The sequence below is a fragment of the Sylvia atricapilla genome, chromosome 8, assembly GCF_009819655.1.
Source record: "Sylvia atricapilla isolate bSylAtr1 chromosome 8, bSylAtr1.pri, whole genome shotgun sequence".
Classification (NCBI taxonomy): Eukaryota; Metazoa; Chordata; class Aves; order Passeriformes; family Sylviidae; genus Sylvia; species Sylvia atricapilla.
The window spans coordinates 32559441-32582851 of NC_089147.1; the positions used below are offsets into that span (position 1 = coordinate 32559441).

The window sequence follows — 23411 nt, forward strand, 5'->3', positions numbered from 1 at the left end:
TTTTTTGCATTTTTGTTTTGCTCTTTGCACCCAACGATTGTGATAAATCTTTAAAAGTATTTATTTTTTAAAGGTTCATGCAGCTGAATTGCTTTAACACAGCAAAAAAAATACAGTGGACTGGGTTTTTTTTATGAAGTTCATCATTATTACTGATCAGCTAAACTCTCAAAGTTTGCAGACATAAAATAGGGAGTGCAAACGCTTATTCTGGAGAACTGGTGCTCTAATAAATCAGGAATGCCAGTAAAACAGCAGGAAAAAAACTCTTACAGAAGCAAAAAAGAAAGGGAACTTGCTTTAGAGTCTAACAGTGTATCTTGGTTAAAGCTACACTTCATTAAAAACTCTGCACCCAAATGTTCAATTTTTGTCACCCAAACATTTCTCTTGAAGCGCCAGCACGAGCAAAAAGCTTCTAAAAGATTATTTAACCACAGAACAGATACACACCATAAAATCCCTCAACTCTGTTTTACCTCACAGTGCTGTTCAACACCCAAGTCACCTCAGCTGGTATGGAATTCATACCCATGAATTCCATGAACAATCTCAGGGGGGTAACTTCTGATGAGCAGGTCCTGAACCCCTCTCCCTGGGGGTGCACACCCAGAGCACATCTGCTGGAAGACATCCTCACCTGAGGCTTAGCCACAAAACCAAACCTGAATCCCAGCTCAAGGATCACTTCTGGTAGCTCAGGACATCCTGGGAAGATGGATCTCATCCTACAAGCTCCCTCCCAGACCCAGGCCCTGAGCCCCTTTCACTGACAGAAAACACCCTCACCTGGGGCTGAACCAGAAAAATAAACTTTCATGCCAACATTCCAGCTTAGGGAGTCACTCTGGCAGTTTGGAATATCCTGGAAGGCTGAAGATCAGCTCACAGCCTCCCTCCCATGCCCTGAGCCCCTCTCACTGGTGGGGCACAGCCAGAGCACATCTGGAGAACAGCCTCAGCTGGGGCTTAACCACAAAAATAAACCCTAATTCCAGCTCAGGAATCACCTCTGGGAGCCTGGAACAGCCTGGAAGGGTGAGTATCAGCCCACAGCCTCCCTTCCATGCCCAGTCCCAGATCCCATCTCCCAGCCCCCTCCAACCAGGAGAAAAGCCAGGGAAGGAAGACCTCACCTTTGAGTTAAAAGCAGTTCTGGCTCTTATTCAGCTGCAAGTGTGACTAAATCTGTTTGCTGAAGTCAAATATCTGCTTAAATGCTTTCCTGAAGAATTATTCAAGCATAAGCAAATATTTGGCTGTGCTGGTGCTACAGTGAATAATTTACAGTGCAAATCCAGCCCTTTCTCCAGCTTTGGAGGTTCCAAAAACCCAAACACTACTCCAGGTTTTATTTCACTGACACTTCCTGAGCAATTAACACATGAGTATTTCAGCCTTATGGACTCTTGGATTTACTCAATCCTATTAAAGTGCTCTCACGCTCTGGGACTGGCACGGTTGAGTTGGATTTTATCATTCTCCTCTCCTTGGATAAGACCTTTCTGGAACGTGAAGATTTTAAAGATGAAATTTCAAGATCAAACCTGCTCCCACCTCAATTCCCTTTTCCCAGCCGCTGGGTCTGTTCCACATAAATAAACACATTAAAAAAGTGGAACATTGATGCAACATATGTCCCTTGTCGTTGTGTTATCAACCTCGTGAGTTTTTACCCTCACTAGGAGGCAGCATTTTTAGAAAGCAAAGACACAAGAACAAGGAAAAAAAAATGACGACAATTTATATGAGAATTTGAAGTAAAAATTCACCAGCAACTTGAAATTCCTCATTGTTTTCTCTGTGTCTACATACAAATAATTCAGCTTCAAATATTCCTGCCTGCCCCCTTTCTTCTAAGGACTGCTGGTTTTGTTCTTTTCCTTGCCCCACTCTTTCATCCTGTTATTTTCTGTGCCTTTCTTGCAGAAATGACTCCGAAGGAGTCGATGAGATGCCACTGCAAGGCCAAAGCAAATCCTCAGTAACAGAGCTCAAAAAAGTCTTTTCAAACTTCAGTGAGAACAACCACAGCTACCCCTGTCTGGGAAAGATGCAATCTAAAAGTTAATTAACAAGCCATTTTTACTTCAATGCCGAAGTCTCTAGGGTTATTTCAATCTTGCACCCCCAAAACCCCAAAACAACTATTTTCCTACATTACATCAGTTACAAAGTTCTTTATTTTCCATCTCTATGTCCCAGTGGTATAGCCAGAGGATCCCAGAATGGTTTGCACTGGAAGGGACCTTCGAGCTCACCTCATTCCAAGCCCTGCAGTGGGCAGGGAAGCCTTCCAGACACTCCAAGGGGACTTTGCCACCCTCCTGCCAGCAGAACATCCTATAGATTATGATGTAAAAGGATTAAAACTATTTAATGCTGCTGATTCCCACTGAACAAAGAAGATTGAGGAATAGATGGAAGGCTTGCACAGACAAAACTCAACTGAACTCTCAGGAAAGAGCTTTATGGGATAACTGAGAAAGGGAGAGAAGCACTTTTGTTTCCTGGTTCCATCGCTAGCAGTGATTTATTTCTTGTCTTTTTAACAAGCAGTGCAGCTCTTGAATGGATTAACAGGATTACAACCCTTCCTGTCCACAAATCCCCTTTTTTTTATGCATTAGGAGTTTATTTACTTTTGTTTCCAACCCTTTTGTATGGACTTCGCCTATAAAATATTGTTTTCACAGAAGGTTTGAAGTCACAAAAGCAGCTCTTTGGCTGTGACACTGTTCATTTGAAACTTCTGCTGCGCAGATGGTGCCTCCAAGAAAGAAGAGAGAGCAAAGATATCCTAAACCTGATATCAGAGCCAGGGGACTTCAGCTGAAAATTAACATTAACATAAAAAGATTAAAAGAAATACAACCCATATTAGTCAGGAGTAGCTCAGTTCATTCTTCAATAGCCTTTGTCTTGACAAAATATGCACACAGAGCTAAAGTTGCACATTAAAGTTAAATGTGTATGTTAATACACATTAACTGTGTATTAACATATACATGTTAATAATGAAAGTATAATTCAATAGAAAAGTCAAAGATCAGTTTCATTATTTATTTTATTGCAGGACAGGTGTTGGATTCCATCCCAAAAACGTCTCCATTTCTCCCTTGTCAGAGCAGTTTCTCTCCAAGGATCCTTCCCTGGGACTACATAACACAGAGGAGAGAATCCAATGGGTAAAATCTCTCTGACACCAGGAAATGTTTTGTCAAGAGCCCCTCTGAGTGCTCCTTGCAGGACACCAGGAGCTGTCTCCAAATCTGATGGCTGAAAAACTGGCTGATATAAAAATGGAAACATCCCAAACAAAACCAGAACAATGAACATGACCCAGATTAAATAAATTCGTGTTAATTGGATTTAAGTGCATTCATTTTATTAAGGAAATGCTGCCTCTTCCCTTCTCCAAGAGGATTTTATTTAAATTCTGTAAAAAATAAATACACTAAACTTGTCATTTTTCTAGAAATTAATGTTTCTACTTGCCTGTAGCCGCTACAGCAGAAGTGTTAAATACACCCTGGAGTAGTGGCAGGAGCTGCGTTTGAGTAGCTCAGTGTATGACATGCCAGAATTAACATGTACACACCCCCTGAGCAGAGATTTCATCCAGCCACTCCCAAAACCAGTTGAAGATTTTGGTACTGGAAATTACCAGGCCAGAAGCCAAATAGTAAGGCTGGTTAAGCCAGAGAGCTGCCACAAGTCTGCACCAGGACTCAAAATCCCCTAAAAAATGACTGCACATCCCACTGTTGTACAGGAGCCAGCCTGCCTTCCTTAATACCTTTGGGACATTCCCAAAAAAAACCCCAAACATTCCTTCTGCCACCAGTGCCCACCTGCTATTAACCTCCAGTAATTCAGGGACCAGGCTCCTCAGCAGAGCCCAGCCTAAATTAATCCATTTCACAGGAATTCAGGTTTCTCTTCTAGATTAAATCAGAAGTTTCGTCTTTATCAGGCCCTTGGTAGAAGATAAGTGACCACATCCTGCAGCTAAATCATTGATTATTTATTTAAGCCCTGAGCCACGTGCACAAGGAACCTTCAACACAACCAACCTCAGATAACCAACCTGGTACCTTCAAACTCCTCTCACACCTCACCAGTTTTCTTGGGAAGCCTCCTCAGCCTGCAGAGCTGGATTGGAGTCCCTTAATGGAGTCCCAGGCTAGATTTTCATTATTTTAAGCACATCCCTGCTGTCCCACACCTCCTTTTTGCCTCTGCTCCTTAAGCCTGACTTTCAGTTTCCACCTGCTCCCATCCAAAAATGCCTCAGCCCCAAAGGGGGTCTGGCCTTCCCCATCTCCTCCTTCCCTGTCAGTTGTGTCATCAAACCCACTTGTCCCCATTATTCCTGAACAGCCTCTCCCAACCCTCCTGTGCCCTTCTGCTCTCCAGGCTTCCCCTGAGCTGACACCACGTTTCTCAAGCCTCAAGCATGCTTTCACTCCTCTGCTCCGTGATTTTCCTTCCCAGTATTTTTGGGGGATCTTACCCTTAAAAAAATCCCTCTTGTCATTTCTTAATGCCCACTGACTGTAATTGAGTAATATGTTTTGATTATGGTGGGATTGATTTCTGAGCTTGTAGGCTGGGAGGGAAAGGAGGTAGTTAAATCTTTACTCACATTTTGATAAGGCTTCACAAAGCTGGAATCACTCCTCTCTCTTCCCTGCCCTAGAGAGGCTGTTGGCTGCTGCCTTTGGATCTCTGGAAATGTCCAAGGCCAGGTTGGAGCAGCCCAGGATAGTGGAAGGTGTCCTTGCCCATGGAATGGGGTGAGATAAAATGGGTTTTAACCAACCCAAACCATTCTATGATCCCATGATTTACCCATCTCCATTTAACCATCTCACACCTTCTGAATCTCCTCATCCCTCCAGCTGCTTTTCAGCCCTCTGGCAATCACATAAATCCATCTCCTGAACCTCTGTTTCTCCAGACACCCTCACACCTCAGTGCTGCAACATCAACCCTCAACCCTCAGCATTTCACTTCCTGGATTTTCTGGATCCTTGCTTTCCTTGAAACACGGAACATCCAGGGCTTTCATCCACCCACGCTGGCTATTCCAAAACTCTTGGCCTCCACATCTCCCAAGCAAATCCTTATCTTCCACCCTTCCAGAAGTGCTTCTGCCCACTGCTGGATGAAGAAACTGATGTGAAATTTCCTGATTGTTTTTTTGTTTTGGTGAATCTGTGGGTGATTCACATATTCAGTGCTGGGGTGTGCCCACATGGTGGGATGGGCACAGGGCATTCATCCAGGGACAGCTGGCACTGAGTGCCTACCAGAGCTGCTGGGGATGGATTTAAGCACCCACATGTGGGCTTTGATCTGCTCAAGTGTCTCCTTGGTCAAACACCCAGCAAGAAATGGCTTCTGAGGAGCAGAGAAGAGATAAAGATGGGATCTTCCAATATATTGTGGAGACAGGAAAATTAAAGAGATTACTTTAGAAGTGCAAGCACAGGGATTTTCAGATGGTTCCTGGCTGCTACAGGGAACAGTTCCAGGCTGGAGGCAGGATACACCTGCCTGAGATTACTGGCGTAGAAATGGTTGGGGTTGGCAGAGATCTTGTAGATTCTCTAATCCATCCCCCCATCCATGGGCAGGAACAACTGTTCCCCCTGCTCAGGCCCTGCTGAGCTGAGTCTTTTTCCAAGTCTCCCTCCATGTTTCCTGGGGCTCCCTGAGGCCCTGGGAGGCCACAACTGGGTCACCCCAAAGCTTCTCCTCTCCAGGCTGAGCAGCCCCAGCTGTCTCAGCCTTTCCTCCCAGCAGAGCTGCTCCATCCCTCTGCTCATCCTGGAGCCTCCCCAGCCTCTCTCCAGCAGCTCCAGGTCCCTCCTGTGCTGGGCCCCAGGGCTGGGGCAGCTCTGCAGGTGGGCTCTCACCTGAGCCCAGGGGCAGAGTCCCCCCTGCCCTGCTGCCCACGCTGGGGCTCAGCCCAGGGCTGGGTTAAGAAACAAGGAAATCCAGGGAAAAGCAGCACACCTCCCCCCAGCACTGTGCAACACAGAGAATTCCACTCCATCACCAGCAAACTTGGAGGTGGAGGGAACAGCTATGGGTGAAGTGATGCACAATCATCTCAATCCTACATTTACAATGAATCCAGCAAATTTCCTGCATCTAAATGCAGCACATCTCTTGGAACAGGTTAAGCATTTTTGTTGGACATGAAACATCTCACTGTTTATTTAGATACTTTAGTCATAGGGCTGGTGCTGGTGGTTCTTTCTAAAAGATCAGTCAAAACGGGTTTACAAATGTTTATATTAAAGTAACTATTAAGATGTCCAAGTAACAGTAAGATCCTTGAAGGAAATCTGGGAATACCATCAAAACCAGAGTTTAACAACCAAGCAATAACACATTACTCAAAGGAATGTTTTAAAAGTGGCCTATTCTCAAATTTCAGAAGCTGTCAAAGTAAATAAGATTGTTTCACCAATTTCCTGTAACATCTCATAAAGGAAAAAAAAAACAATGTTGTTTTCTGACAGTCCTGAAATGAACAGCACCCTTACACCCACACAAGGTCACAAGTCTGTCTCTGACTGAGGCCAGATGTGGGAGAATGGACAAAAGCAAACAAGGAAATGCGCTCAAAGCTGCAGCGATCACTCAAGGAATGGACAGCCTGTACATATCCACAGGCTCTTCATAATATTCTCCCCCTCTTCCACAAACTTTTCATCACCCTGCTTGATATTTTCATTGGTACTGAGCTGACATTCCCATGAACTCAATTAAAACCCCTCATGTTCAGAAGACATTAGGTTGAGCTGGTGAAGTTGAATAGGTTGGAAACAGCCAGCACAGCATGGACCCTCAGTGACCTCCCCATGGCACATCACTGTGAGGCACCACATTCCTGCCAAGACATTATCACAAGTTCAAGAATCAGATCTGAACCCCTGATGCTGGAGAAAGAGTTTGGCTAAAGGGGCTGGAATGACAGGATGAGGCAGAATGGCTTTAAACTGAAAAAGGCCAGGGCTGGATGGGATCTTGGGCAGGAATTGTTCCCTGGCAGGGTGGGCAGGCCCTGGCACAGGGTGCCCAGAGCAGCTGTGGCTGCCCCTGGATCCCTGGCAGTGCCCAAGGCCAGGCTGGACTTTGGGGCTTGGAGCAGCCTGGGACAGTGGGAGGTGTCCCTGCCCATGGGACACTGGATGGGGTGGCACTGGATGGGCTTTAATCGCCCCTTTCAACCCAAACCATCCTGGGATCCTGTAATAATAAACCAAGCTTCACAAATGAGTGCCTCTTTTACCTGCAGCAATATAAACTGGCCCAAGGTTCAGCACCAGAGACCTCAGGGGAAAAAATCCCTCACAATCAGACGAGGGCAGAGGAGAGGGCACCCAGGGGGAAGGAAAACACAGAAGACAAAGTTCATCAAGGGCAGTTGGGCCATGGTTTTGCTTTTCCACAGAAGAGTGAGCAACGCCAATCCATCTTGGAAGCTGCTCTGTCCACAACACTTCAAGAAGGAATTTTACCACCTCAGAAGCGCAAGAGTGAACCTGAGAGATGTCAGTGTGACTGCTAACGTCACCAAACAGCAGCTGCTGAGAGTTGGTGACACCCAGCATGGATTCCTGCTCCATGCTGAAGTCAGGGAAGAGGACCAGACTTGGAAATCATGATTGCTCCTATAGGAGAGAGGATGGAGTTCCGGACATGACCCCGAGACGGCTCCTTTGACCAAAGGGGAAGAGGCATTCCTGTGGCTTGCAGCAGAAAGGCCACTACAGGTGGGCAATGCCCAGGGAAGTGATGTGTCCCCTCTGAGGCTTTGTCCACAGTGTCCTCAGGCTGCCAGGATGGGGAGGGACAAAAATGGCTCTGGCAGCAAGAACGTAACAATAGAATTTCGTCTTTAGAATGAACACTTCTTGTAATGAGAAGATAAAGTTAGTTTTCATGTAATGTCAGAAGAGATGCTTTTCAATCCAGGCAAGTATTCCATGGGATTGGCAGCAGGCCTGAGGTTAGGGGTATTTGAATGTGTTCACTCCACTTTTGTGGCTTTTCTCCTAAAACCTGTGAAGCAAGATGGGAGAGAAAGGAAAGCACCGTGGGGTGTGAAGTCGGCTGTCCAAAATAAAAGGCTGAACTGTGGGAAACACCATGTTGGTGCAGTTCAGTTGTAAAAACAGGAGAAAACTACGAGCTCAGAGGTCAGATGAGCTGGCCCACACACTTCACTGCTGCTGAGTGAGGAGGGGAAGGTGGCAGAGTGTGGAATGAAGCGCCAGGTGAAAGTCTGCCAGCTCCAGAGCTCAGCCCTGGCTGGGGACAGAGGACTGTCAGCAGCTCAGTGAGGATCTAAAAGCATTTAGTACCTGGGCAGCTTGGGAAAGGAATCCTCATTTGGACAGAAAAGCACACTGGAACAAATGAGATATTCATGTATGCAGAGAGGGACTGGGATTTTGTCAGCTTTGCAGCTATTTTCCCCTCAGAGGAGGCGCCCGGGGAGCGGCTGTGGGCACCGAGCTGCAGTAAACAAAATGCTGGGGAACATTAGGAGGGAGAAGGAGAGGGCCTAAATTAGAATGACATTATATAGGACAATAGGAAGCCCCTGGAGCATTAAACAAAGGGTTTGCTGCCATCATTTCAAAAAACAGACACCAGAGAAGGACAAGGGCTCAGGAAGGACACTGGGGAACCTTGCACTCCTCTGTCAAACAGAAGAAACTCAAATAAACCCAACCCTTCATCAGATATCAGACTGGTTTGGACTGGAAGGGATGTTAAAACCCATTTAGTTCTACCTTCCACTGTCCCAGGCTGCTCCAAGCCCCAAAGTCCAGCCTGGCCTTGGGCACTGCCAGGGATCCAGGGGCAGCCACAGCTGCTCTGGGCACCCTGTTCCAGGGCACAGGGAACAATTCCTTCCCAATATCCCATCCATCCCTGCCCTCTGGCAGTTTAAAACATGGAAAAACGAAAATTCCCAAGGATTACTTGCTGCCAGAAAAAGACATCACAGACATCAACTGAAACCTTGATCAGCAAAGCTGCTGAAGAAACAATTTTTTCCCATGACACTGTAATATTTCTGTCCTAGAGGAATACAGGCAGGAATAAAAGGAAGAAAGCACACAAAGAAATCTTTCTCATGCCTGCTAAACACTCGGGCTTGTTCAGGAAGTCATCAGAACAGAGAAAACACTCTACTCCCAGTTGTTACCTCTCCAAACAACAATAGATTTAATTATGCAGATTAAAACAAGGACAGACCATGCTTCAGGGCTTTTGCAAACTGCCTGCAGGAGCCACGGGGGGACCCCCAGGTAGTGCTGTGCACCTCACCTCAGGTATAGGGTTAAGGGACACATTTCCTCTCTCCAAAACACGCAGTGAATCAGAGGAATATCTGCTGAACAGAACAGATTAATGGCTTAATTCAGTTGCTAATTGATATGTTTGATTTTTCCCCCCAGCTGTGTGATATAAATTGAGTAAAACATATAAAACCCCATAAATTACGTGTGAGTTTCCTCACAATTCTCTGCACTTGTTCCAAGCTAAAGAAACTGCCTGGAGTAAGAAATTTCCTTCATCTAATCTGAATTTTACTCCTTTTCCGTCACTTTGGTCCTCAGCCCACACTAGAGGAGAGGGAAGATTCTACACTTGACCATAAGGCAGTCAGGTTTTGGGAAATTTGGACTTAAATCCAGCTGTTTTAACAATGTCCTGATTCCAAAAGTGACAACACATCCTAGGGGGGCCTTACGGCTCTGCACAAGTCCCTGCCAGGAGGGTGCAGCCCAGGTGGCGTCGGGCTCTGCTGCCAGGGCACAGGGACAGGACAAGGGCAAAGGGCCTCAGGCTGGGCCAGGGGAGGCTCAGCTTGGCCAGCAGCAGGAATTTCTCCATGGAAAGGGTGCTGAGGCCTTGGCAGGGGCTGCCCAGGGAGCTTTGGAGTGCCCATGGCTGGAGGTGTCCAAGGCAGGGCTGGAGGTGGCACTCAGTGCTCTGGGCTGGGGACAAGGTGGCCATGGGGCACAGCTGGGACTCCGTGGGCTGGCAGGGATTTTCCAGCCTCAGGGATCTCGGGATATCTGCAGTGAAAAGAGCTTTATTTTTTTCCCCCTGATTCACACAACTGCTGTGAGGCATTCCTCCCCAAGGGGGAAAACTACAAAGAAAAAAATCTTTCAAGACAAAATATCCTGATAACAACAAGATGTTTAGATTTGGAGGGAAGCCATCAAAATCAAGGCAAAAATCTCTAAAGAGGCCTTTGGGAAATTATCCAAAATAGGATCCAGACAGAAGCGGTGCCTCTTGACCCGAGGACAGTGTCTGAGGTGGCACACAAAAGTAGAGAACATCACAGGAATGACATCAATGCTGCTGAACAATGCTGCTGATTCTGAAGTTTAAATTTTCAGTGCTTTCTCATTAATTGCATCTTGAGGGAATCAGATGGTTTTAAACATAGTGGGAGCAGATATAAGACACAAAGCACCACATGCCAGGATTTTGGGTTCTGCCACGCCAGTTTGAAAGGTCGAAGGGGAAAGGAAGAAATCAAAGTAAGAACATGAGCAAGGGTGTGAAAAAAGTGAAAAAAAGTTCACAAGTACCCAGCTTTGGCTCAACTCCTCAGAGGCCACTTAGACTGGACACCTGCTGGGACAGGAGGGCAGCAGCTCTTCTAAATCCCCCTCAAGAGGCAGATTTACCCTGGAACAAGACCTGGATTTACCCTGGAACAACTTCCAACTCCTGTTAACAAGGTGACCATAGATCACCTCAGCACAGGAGACCTCAATCAGGGCTCTAAACCACATTATCCTTGTATGGAAATCAGTCTCTGGATACATCCTCTCAGGAGCCTTCTCCACTCTTGGAAATGAAGTATTTTCCAAGTTCTGTTGAGTTCCTCTTCAAATCTTTTATGCAGGAACGATTTTCCTTATGCTTTAATCATCATTTTACACCTTTATAGAACAAATGCAGAGAGGAGAAATGCAAGTCTGCTGCAATCTTTAGTTATCACTTAGTGTGCAATCATAAACCCCTCAAATGGCTGCAAACACACCTGATGCAGGCAGATTTCAAAATCTGGCTCAGCAGATGTCCCAGCAGGAAAACCCTCAGAGGAACAGGAAGTTATGGAAGTAGATGTTGGGTTTCTGTGCTCAAGTCCCCTTTTGGGAATTAAATCCTGGTGTTTCTCTTTTGTGTCCATCAATATAAGTCTTGTTTTTGAACAAGTTCCCACAGGGAAAGGCCCTGGTCCAACTGAGCCTGGCAATTTTTACCACATTTGTGACTTCTAATCATGAGACATCGTAAGTCTTCTGCAGATGAGGGTAGAGTAACGCTCATCCCAAGCCCCACTATTTTAAAATGGAAAACCAGGAAATTCATTGATATCACACAACTGCTCTTTGGAACTGTGCTCCACTTGCAGCTTCATTGAAATTTCTTAAAAAAGAATTTCAGATTGCACCACTGATTTTTAAAACGCACATTTAAATGCTTATCTTCTTTTTTGTGCCAAGTTTCCACCCAAACACAAATATCCCCCAAAGTCTCCTGAAGACCAGGCTGTCCAATATGGAAAATATCAGCCAAAAATGTAAATCAACACTTGAATCAAAGTATTCTACTCAGAATATTTTACCAGCTCTGCTCCAAACTAGAAGTTTAACAAGATACGGAATTTTCAAATTCATTAGGAACATAGAATGACCCAACTGCTCTATTTCTTAATAAATACCCTGGATTTCTTTCCCACTCAAATTAACAGTTTTCTCTCTAAATTAATAATTTCTCCTTCTCTATTCCTGAAAGGAGTAAGCTGTGCTCAAAGAATCTCAAATTTGAGGTTGATATCTTGCTTTCTTTACAGGAATTATAAAATCATCCAATGGGTTGGGAAAGATCTTTGAGATCATCTTATTCCAAGCCCCTGCCATGGGCAAGGACACCAGGTTTTCAGTCACCTCAAAGTCAGAATTGGGCTCATGTAAGAAATGACCAGAATCACTCTCCAAGAATATTTATGGGGTACAAAATTCTGATAATTAAAATTTGCTGGACAATCCAAAGGAGTTGAAGAGCATCAAAGTTTCCCCAACGCTGTTTGCTGAATTCATCACATCTTCCCTCCATTTTTCACCAGAACACCAAATCTTTGTCACACCTGTATAATCCAGAATCAATTCATACTTATTTCTCCCTTTCCTCAGGCTGAATTCCACAGAAATGAGTATTTATTAAGGATTTTTTTTTACTCCCTCTTGGAGATAACTGACACAGAAGGCCTCTGAGTCCAAAGAGACCAAAGTCATGGAGACTTGGCACAAAGGCCAAGTCAGGTCAGTGAATTGATGGGGAAAAAAGGGGAAGCAGAGCACAGAAAATCCTTGTTAAGGTAAAAGCAACGGCAGGGCAGGGAAGGCCAAGGAGCTGGGCTGGCCACAGGAGACTGGGGAGGACAGGCTGCACTCCAACCCAAGGATCAGTGACAGTATTTTTAGGGCTTTAACAGAAAAGGCCTCTAAGTGGATGGGATCTTTAGTGCCTTGGAAGGCTTTGTTTGCAGGCTTTGCCAGGCAATAAATTGTTTTAGCAAAATGTCAGGGTGGAGGGAGGAGACAAGAAACAGGAGGTGAATTCCTCTCAGAAGAACATCAACTCTCTGACTGCTCTGCAAAAGGCAGCTGAAGGATTTACTGATCTGCTGGAGTATTTAACGAAATGATTCTCCTGCGCACAGCCGTTATGAGCTGGATCATTGCTATCTCTCCCTCAATAACTCACTCCCTTCTCATTATGCAAAAAAACTTCACATAAATACCGCCACACTCATCATTCTAATCACTCGTGCCACTGCTGTTTAAAAATCATCTTACACTGCTACTTCCCCTCTTTCCGTGGCATAATTCAGCACAACATCGCTAAAAATCCAATTTGGAGCGTCCCAAAACACAGAGTAATTTTGGTTTGTGGCAGGACACCAAGCTCATTCCTAGTTCATATGAAAGTTTTGTCTAAAGTTAATTAAATGGCCAATCTGACCATAAATTTAGTTTTAATGCTAAATTTTAGCTAAAAAGCTAAATTCTTTTCACCATTTTAAAAAGCCTAACAAATGGATGAATTGCAAAACAGAGGGTGGGATCTCTGAAAAACAATTCAAACTGAATTCTTGCTTCAGAGGAGGCAAAGAAAAAGAAAGATTTCAGAATCAATTGGCTACTACTGTGAATTTCCTACTACAAACAAGAGCCTGTAACATTTGAAAAAAGAACTGCAATACAGAAAAATTTCGGCTTTATTGCCAAAAAGCTGTTGACTTCACCTGTGCTATGGAAATAAGAATAGGAACAGAGGCAGAAAACTCACAGGTTTTAGAGTAATTTCCACACTTCACTACTGATGCTACACAATAGGACAGGCAGCAATATCCTTGTTTTAATATCTATAAGAGAAGTTTTCATGCCAGCTGTATGAAAAGGAAAAAAAAGAAGTCGCCTTCAGAGAATTAAACTACCCTTGAAATCTTTTTTCACCCTTGCAGAGGCAAAAGGTCATCAGTCAGGACAAAGGTATGGCTGATCAGGCATCCAAACAAAGAGAGATAATTAGGACCACACAATGAAGTCGAAAAAAGAAAAATAAATTTAAAAAAATCCCAGTAACAACTTATTTCATGTGCTGATAAGCCCAGTGCTTGGATTAGAAATGTGGGAATAATCTATCCTTGCCCCCCTTTCCCTTCAGTATCATCACACAGCTCCATGACATCCTTGTTCTGTCCTTCATTTCCGGGCTGAGAGTCCTGAAATCACTTAGTTATTCTTCAGAGAGGAATTATTTACTGTCCCATAATTAAATCTCAGCTGAAATTCCCCTGGATTTCATGAAATCTTAACAATGGGGGGAAGCGGGGCATTAATTCTTGGGGAAAATGAACAAAATGTTTTCCCACCTCCTATGTTTCTGCAGAGAAATTTAAAAAATCTTTTAATACAGTCCAAACATTTAAGAAAAAAGAGAAATTCTCAACGCTTCACCATCACTGTTTCACATTCATCTCTTCCACAAACTCACCTCAGTGGTCTCTCCCTGGGAAATCATTCCTGCATTTTCTCTCATCTTGCAGCAGCACAGGCAGTGCCCTACACCTTTTAGAGATGGGAAAAGCACTGCTCTCCTCATCACCCACCAGAAGAGGACATTATTCCCAGCAGGAATGCTGAGGACAAACCAACCACAATGGATTATGTCCATGTCTAATAGTTCCAAGAGCTAAATCACTATCAGGCTCATCCATCACTGGATTGCAACAAGAGCAGAAGGCTTTTGGGTAGAAAGAGGTATTTTTTAAGTCAGCTTTTAACAGTTAAGTGCTATCAGGGTATTCCTCAACAAACACAAATAATTCGTCTTCACACAGAGGAGTCATTTCCACAGCTGTGCTCCCAAACAAGAGCAGAACCCCTGGAGTCCCCACTTGGGTGAAGTGTATGGTCAGGGTTGTGTGCAAATGACATCAAGACTGGCTTTCAAAAATTAAACCTCAGGTTAAAAAAAAAAAAAAAAAAAAAAAAAAAGGAAAACCAAAATATTGTGTCAGATTGGTCCGTGGATCTGCAGCAGCAGCTGCTGGCTGTAACTCATCCGTGTGCCAAGCTGGTGGCAGGAAGTTCAGACACCTCTAAAACCACACTGAGCTAAGCTCTGCCATCACTGTTAGTCCTCGGGTCTGAGTTCTGACCAAAACTCACCCTTAAGGAACAAAAAACCAGCGACCACACATCTCCTCTTCCCCAAAAATCCCATGCTTTAACATGAGGTGATGAAGTAAAATCTATGCAGAAAGTTGGGAGAGAGCAACGTACGTGGAAGAAAAAATATTTGTATACCCTGGTGAGTAAAAAAAGTTGCCTTTAAAACCAGCATTCAATAAAGCACAACAACTGCATTTGCTAAACCCAATCCCAAGTCCTGCTGGGCAGACATATGGCATGTAATAAACCCAAAATTGGTTAAAACTGCTGAAATACCATTGGATATATGAAATTATTTCCTAACAATACTTAGCTACTGGGAACAGCTCTTGCCTTCATACACCAATTACTGCTTAATTACTGTCAGGCCACACTTCCTAAAGGAACAGCAGAAGGGAATTTATGGTGCCAGTAAAGGAAACGTCTGCTACGTCAGGAGTGAGAATCATTATTGTTTGTTACCAAACTGGTTTCTAATTCAACCTGGCCATGGGCACTGCCAGGGATCCAGGGGCAGCCACAGCTGCTCTGGGCACCCTGTGCCAGGGCCTGCCCACCCTGCCAGGGAACAATTCCTGCCCAATATCCCATCCAGCCCTGCCCTCTGGCACTGGGAAGCCATTCCCCTTGTTCTGCCACTCCAGGTCCTGGCCCAAAATCTCTCTCCTTTTCTGGAGCTTGTCCAGGTTCCCCTGGATGTTTGGGGGATCATTTCACAGCCATCACAGAATGTACAGAAGAAACAAAACAAGTGTTTCTACCTCCAGAGGTTGCCAGTTATTTAAATCCCTCCTCCCCAACAGAAGGGCATAAATCAGACTGCTCATAAATTTCTGCTCCACTGAGTTTGTAATACAAAAGCAGTTTCTTCCCTAGGGACAAAGAGAAGTAGCAGCACTTCAGAATTCCAGCATTTCTGCTAGCATGCTTGTTTCCAAAAAAACCAGAAAACAAAATACAGTGTTTGGAATGCTTGAATACCTAAAAGAAAAATAAAAATATCATCCTCAAATGCTTTTCAGCAGTATCTGCTCTGGTTCTGCTACTCTTTTCCACCTCATAGTAGGATACACCCCATTTCCTACCTGAAGGGCAAGAAAATGGAAGTTTGCTGAAAGCCAGAGCAGAGGAAAAACTCCTCATCCATTTCCACTCAGGGCTGTCTGCTGCAAAGCCCCAGGCTTCAAGGACAGTCAGACATTTAAGGAAAAATGTCTTCATTTTGCTCCTCAGACCATTTGAGGCACATGTGATAAATCTGGAGAACAGCCTGCCAGGTACATATTCTAAGGAGGAATGAAATCACGGCATGAGAGGGACAAACTTCAGTAAACAGATTAATTATGTTAGAATTAATGATTCTGAAGCAAGAGCCACAAGGGACAGGACCCTCCTCCCTGTAGACTGAATTATTGGAATAAAGGCCAGCATTGGAAAAACCACCTGACATGAAGCTCCAGATCCATCTGGATTTTACCCAAAGTCTTTAAAGAGAGGAAATAGAGCCCCAAATAAATAAGAATAAAGCACAAGTCAGTTCATTGTATCTCTGGCTGCACATGCAACGCCTTTTATATAAGTACACACCTTGGGCCCAACAAAAATCAGCTGTACAATCACTCAGTGCTCCTTTTCATCACCTTGAAAACTATTTAATAATCCCTCTAATTATGTCTAGTATCTGAAATTTTAAAATTTGGACTAGAACTTTGAACTCACCGGAAAGTAATAAAGACAACAAAGTTTTGAAGTGACTTGTGAATTCTGAGTCTCTAAAACTGCATAGAACCACTCCCAAGAGAGTTTTCTACACACAATTTTACTGGTTAAGACATCACAATTCCTTAAAACTCTTCATTCTGGATGCTTCTTTCCCCTTCAAATTAACTTTCAGGGTAAAACAGGAAGATATTTCTCATAACCAGTGTCTCTTGTAATCCTAATGGTGCAGTACCCAAACCTGACTATTTAATTCTCATTGTTCATGTAAAAGTGTGTTCAGCTGACTGTTTAAAGTTCCGAGTTCCATCTGATCATATGGGAAGGCGCTGAAGTATCAAAGTGGAAGGTGTTATAGGCAATTTAGCTTTCAATTAATCTAAACTTGGAGCTGAAATTATGATACACAATTTAATTTTATGTTTTAATCAGTCCCTAATAGAGCATTTAAATCTCCAGAGCACGCGTTCACATTTGGAAGGGCTAAACTAAACTCTCCACCTCACTTGAAAAAAAAAAAAAACAAAACACCAGCACCTGAATTTTAACTAACCCAAGAACAACAGGTCAAACAAAGCTTTGAATAGTGAGAACTGAGGGAAAATCCCCAAACTTTGCCTCACTTCAAACACACTTCCTTACAAAAACAAACAACAACAACAAAAACCACAAAAAAAAAAAAAAAAAAAAAAAAAAAACACAAAAAAAAAAGAAAAAAAACCAACCAACCAACCAAAAAAAAAAAAAACAAACCCACAACATATCAAACACTATCAGAAATTACAAAGCCCCCAAACAATTAATGAAGGAAAAGGAGACACCTTCCACTATCCCAGGCTGCTCCAAGCCCCATCCAACTTAGCCTTGAACTCTTCCAGGGATCCAGGTGCAGCCACACCTTGTCTGGCAATCTGTGTCAGGGTCTCCCTGCCCTCAGAGCTGCACAGGATTGAGTGAACATCTCCACACTGGCAGAAGTTTTACACGTGCAAAACAAAACAATAAATCCTGCAGCAAACTTTTCCACACAGTTCAACCATCTGCAGGATAAACAAGAAACAAAACCTCCCACAGTGAGAATTCCATGTGCATCCAACACAAAGCAAGCTTTCCTACTGAAATCAACACCAGAAAATTAAAAAAAAAAAAAATGAAGTTTTTAATCACAGAATTATTAAGGTTGGAAAAATCCCTCCCAGCCCAAAGAGTCCAAGCTGTGGCCAGCTCAGAGCACTGAGTGCCACCTCCAGCTCTTCTTTGGACACCTCCAGCCACGGGCCCTCCAAAGCTCCCTGGGCAGCCCCTGCCAAGGCCTCAGCACCCTTTCCATGGAGAAATTCCTCCTGAAAGATTTTACCATCAGGATGATTTTAAAAAAGTTGCATTTCTGAGGCACCTTGCCCAGCTTTGCCCCAACCAATGCAGGCAGAATCTGGGGCATGGTGAGAAATCTCTCCCTGAAAAGTCACTAAGTTCAGTTCCCATGTTTGGAACCAGGCTTCCTGGGGACACCAGAAACATCTTCTACCTCAAGTAAATCAAAAAGCCAACGACCCAGGCAGACATTTTTACACAGAGCACGTGTTAGAGGAGGTACAGCCTCCAGGCTCTGACAGGATGCCCAGGCAGTCCATGCTGACAGACCTTTTAGGCTCCCAGTAAATAAAACTGTCAGAACAAGAAAAATGAACAGTTGGGAGTGTGGGGAAAAAAAAAAAAATTAATCGAACTTGATCTGTACATCAATTTAGCCTCTGGGGCAAACTAAAATTAGTTGGCTCTTACTACCCTGGAAACATCCAGCTCTCTGTCCAGGGTGATTCATGTTTCAGGCTGAATCATCACAACCAATTAAGAAAATGTAACTCCCTGACTTTGTCTGAAGTACCACCCACCACCTGATGCAAAGATCCTGCTCTGAGTCCCTGCAGACACTGAGAAGAACAAGAGAAGTGTTCAGTGCTCCTAAAATTAGTGACTCTTCCCCTGTCTCCCAAAATCCAGAATCCAAGAATCCTAAGAATTCAAAATCCAAGAATCTCTCCAACGCCATGTACTGGTAAGATACTAAGAGCTTAAAAGAGTGGAGCCACCTCATTCCACAAAGTGAGGTCAGAGAGAAAACACAATTTACTCTATTTTGCAATTTATGGTTATGAAAAAGAAATCCAGCTTTTATGAGGGGAATGTTGCTTCAGTGGGGAAAAAGGAATAAAGAATGAGAGCCATGAGGAGAAAAATTCAGGTCCCTCCTCTGTCCTCCACCAGAATCACTGACCAGGCATCACCTCCAGCTTGCCCTCACAGAGAAAATACAAAACCAGCCCAATTCTTCTTTTGAATATTCAGATGCATTCCACAATCTTTTTGAGTCCAGAAACAAAACAATTGAGAGTAATATTACTCACTCTAAGTTGGAAACACATTTTTACTGTTTCCAGTTGCTAAGAATTCAACAGGGGATTTTCAGGTTTAAGTAAAAAACCATCCAGGTGTTCCCAAAGCAACTCGAAGGTGAAGACATCTCTGGATTTCTGGGTGTCCCTGCCCATGGGATGGGATGGACTTTAAAGTCTCTTCCACTGCAAATTGCTCTGTGATTCTGTGAGGGAATAGAGATGACAACTGTGACACTTGAAGGTGATTATTTGTGAAAGCAAGAACTCTGCACAATTTTTATTGCTCTTTTCAAAAGCTGATGATTCAGAAAGAACTGGTGGGAAAGGCTGGAGAGTCAGCAAATGTGCCTTTGCTTATTTTCATCAAGGAGATTGGTGGCAATCATGGCTGTAACAGCATGACCAGCCCCTTTCCCAGCAATGGATCTCATCTCCCACTCCTCAGCCCTGCTCTGCACATCCCATACACACTGAGGTACTGAGTGGTGAGGGAAAATGCAGGACAGACTGTCACAAGACAGCTCTCCATCTGTTCTCCTGGTCAGGAAGGAAAACAATCTTGGAAAGCTCAGCCCAAAACAAAGTGTGGCCAAAGGAGACAAATTGAGTGGTTTCGTCTGAGGCACATATGCTCCCTGTGTTCTCCCCTCAGGTGGAGAGAATTGTCCTGTGCCTGCCAGCAGCAAGGAGCACAAGGGACACCAATCCATCCAGTTAACTCAGCGCCACCTGGGTCTACTCATGGGGACCTCAGGGAAAAACCATCTTATTCCATGTTCATGCCTCAAACTTCAGCCATCAGAATGGCCTCCCCTTCAGCCTTCCAGAAAACAGCAGGAGAAGTGGCTGAACTCAGAGACTGGAGAAGGTTGGAAGATTTCATGAAGGAAATGTTGCTTCAATGAAAGAAAAGGAATGAAGAATTAGAGCCATTAAGAGAAAAATGCAGGTCCCGCCTCTGTCCTGCGCCACAATCATTGACCATGTCCCACCTCCCCAAAGAAAACACAAAACTAGTCCAATTCTTCTGCTGAAGATTCAGAGGAGTTTCACAATCTTTTTTTTAATAAGCCAGCCTGTAAGAGGAGCAATGCACTTGTAGCTGATGACTATTATTTACATTTGTAATAATATATTTCAAGAGCATAACTAATAGCCTGCAGTAATTTAGTCAACAGAATCCCTCCATTTGATGTCCCTTTGGAGAAATTATGAAACAAACCCTAAACAGATGCTGACAAGATGTTCCCAAACATGGATGCAACATCATTTTTAAAAACTGCTTAACTAATCAACATTTGAAAGTAAAAGTACTGCTTGTGACCTGCATTATCATGCAAACTGTGTATCATTTTCCCCTTCTAAATCTTGAATTCATTATCATATTTGATTTATCATGCACAGCCCTACAAACCTTATTTACCCTCTGGCTTCTCAGCCCTCTCAGCACCCTTGTAATTTAATACATCATCTAAATCTTTGTTTTCCTCATCTCATCAAAATATCAGCCACCCACCAACACCAAGTCCCCACCAACCAACCAATCAACATGCCCCCCCCCAAAAATCCAAACAAACAAAAGAAAAAAACCCACAAAACAATTTAAAAAATACAAATCCCAAACCTATTGCTGAAGCAATGCCCACAGTAACTCCTGCTGCCCAAGGACAAGATGTTTGACAAAGATATATATTTGAAAATTGTTTCAAAGCAAGGCAAAATTGATAATATCCCTTGTCAGGTTATGACAATGGTTGATACCTTCAGTCAAATATTTACAGCCTGTTTACAATTTCAACATCAACAATTTTGGCTTGCAGACATTTTATTTTCTTCCACATCTGACTGCAAGAATGAGGCCCTCAAGTACTAAGAAAAAAAAAAACCAAAAAAAAAACCCAAAAAAACCCCCCAAAAAACCCCAAACAACCTGCATCAAAAAGATCACCCTGCTAATTACTTTTTCTGCTTGTGCAAAGGCTGCTGGAGCTCCACAGTTTATTGTTAACGTTTTATAATAAAATATAACATTGTAGCTCTGAATAACAGCAACAATGATGGGAAACTCCCAGGTATTCAAAGGGAGCTGTCAATGTTCCCATTTGCCTGTTCTACCCCGTCCTTCAACCTTTTCATATCCTTCAACACTAATTTAGACAGCCTAATTTCCAGCTCCTCCTCACCTCAACAGCCTGATGAGTCTGGCAAACAAGGATTGTAGCAAACTCACTCCCTCTTCCCAATTGTTTGAAGCTTACAACACACTTGACGGACATTTAGAGAACCCTGAAATAGCAAAGCATTGCCGCCATAGCTGCTGGAGACTGGCCCAGGTGGAGAGATTACAGGCAATCAGTGATTCCAACCCAGCACTTCCAGGAATAAAAGCCTGGTAAGGCAGGAGAAAGCCTGTGGCAGCCCTCTTGTTAGAGGGTAGAAATGAGCCAAGACACAGACTTGTTTATCACATGTGCTCAGCATGAAGAGGGTCCTGGTTTATTCCTCTTCACAGCTCAGCCATCCTGACTCCAACTATTCACTGACTCTGGCTGCAGCAAGCTCCTACTGGAGGTTTCCCTTGCAGCCTCTGACTGCTGGTTATTTCCAGCTGAACTCTGACTGCAGGGATCAGTTTGCAGACTGACTGCAGGCTTTTACACAGCTAGACTGTGACTGCAGGGATCAGTGTGCAGACTCTGACTGCAGGTTTTTACCCAGCTACACTGTGACTGCAGGGATCAGTGTGCAGACTGTGACTGCAGGCTTTTACCCAGCCAGACTGTGACTGCAGGGATCAGTGTGCAGACTCTGACTGCAGGTTCCAGCAACAGGCTCTAACTGTACACCCACACTGACCTCACAGCAGTGATTCTCTCTCCTCGGGATCCTGCTCCTCCTCCATGATCCACTTGTTCCCTCTTTCACAAGGTCCCTCCTCCTTTATGATCCTCCCCCACCACCTAACCCCCTCTTTTATCTCACTCACCCTTATTGGATACAGCCGTGACTCATCAGGGGTGAGGCCGCATTGGGTAATTAACACAGCTCTTACTTATCAGGGGTGAGGTCACCTGCATTCCCTTCTCCTACAGGAACATCCACCAGAATTCTGCTCTTCCTTAATGATAATCCAGGAATAATGTGCTGAAGGTTCATCTCTAGGAAGGGTAAAGGGCAGAAAACCAAGGCAAAGTTTTGAGCAGAACCTGTCTGTTAGTAATAAAAACTAACAATAAATTTCTGGCTCTGTCATGCATTAATGCAGGGATCTACAAGGAAGCCTTAGAAAGGTTTTGTCATTTCCTCGGGCATCAAAGCTACCAATCTAATCAGAAAAAACCAAATTATAAACAATAAACCAGCAGAAAGAGAGCAAAAAAAACCCCAAATACCAAAAACCCCTAAAATCACATAAACCTTTGACACAGCTAAACAGAAAGTGGAGAATCCTCTCTTCAGCTGTAACCCAGTGGCCAAAATTCCTGCTTTTTATTATGCATAGTTATATTCCACCCAATACACTGCTACTCTTTAATTACGAACTACAATTTTTGTAAACCCACATCAGGCTAAAGCTACAACCCTCACGACAGTAAATATTTGTATCCAGGAGTGTTTTCACTGAAACTGGTCCAGCCAAAGTCATATGAACAGGTCTCTACTACTATGATGCAGTTCTTCCCAAATATACACAGAATAGCCAAACACACTGGGGGAAAAAAAGGAAACAACAAACCTCAGAGAGGGAAAACATCCCATGTGTTTTTAATTCTGCATCTCAAAGCAAAACACTAAAGAAAAAAAAAGAAAAAAAAAAAAAGGAAAAAAAAGGAAAAAAGAAAAGACACAAAAATCTCAGCACATCCAGATTCAGTATAAATCCCAATGCTGGATGCTTGAAGGAGGGAACAACCAAAGAGCTTTTTCAGTAAAAAAGGAATATTCTGAGTATTTCCTGAGAGGGAAAGTGTGATAAAAATATTACACTAAGAAATCCAAAACATAGGTACAGGACAACAGAGATGAAGGTGAGGCGCATCATAAGGTTCTGTTTTCCTCATTCGTTCATTGTCACTTCGCCACCAATCACAGTTGTGGATCCTGCAACCTGCATTCCCTTACAGGGGTTATTACCATCAAGGTGCAGGAGTCTTGAGGAAGAGAAAGAGTAAAAGGAAAAGCCTTGACCTGGGCAGGAACAGCCCCAGGCACCAGACAGGCTGGGAGGGAGCTACTGGAGCAGCTCTGTGAGGAATGACCCGGGGGGCATGGAGCTGTCCCTGGGCCAGCAGAGTGTCCTGGGGCTCCTGGGGGACACGGAGCTGTCCCTGGGCCAGCAGAGTGTCCCGGGGCTCCTGGGGGACACGGAGCTGTCCCTGGGCCAGCAGAGTGTCCCGGGGCTCCTGGGGGACACGGAGCTGTCCCTGGGCCAGCAGAGTGTCCCGGGGCTCCTGGGGGACACGGAGCTGTCCCTGGGCCAGCAGAGTGT

The 23411-nt window shown here is 44.1% G+C and overlaps 1 protein-coding gene across 1 annotated transcript in view; it reads right to left on the minus strand.

Annotated features, from left to right (window-relative positions):
* LOC136364585 (protocadherin-15-like) overlaps positions 1–21204 on the minus strand; it is a 177719-nt gene extending 156515 nt beyond the window's left edge. The window contains exon 1 of the mRNA XM_066324539.1: positions 21106–21204. The gene's annotated coding sequence lies outside the window, so the exon portion shown is untranslated. The remainder of the gene's footprint in view (positions 1–21105) is intronic.
* Positions 21205–23411: the final 2207 nt, after the last annotated feature.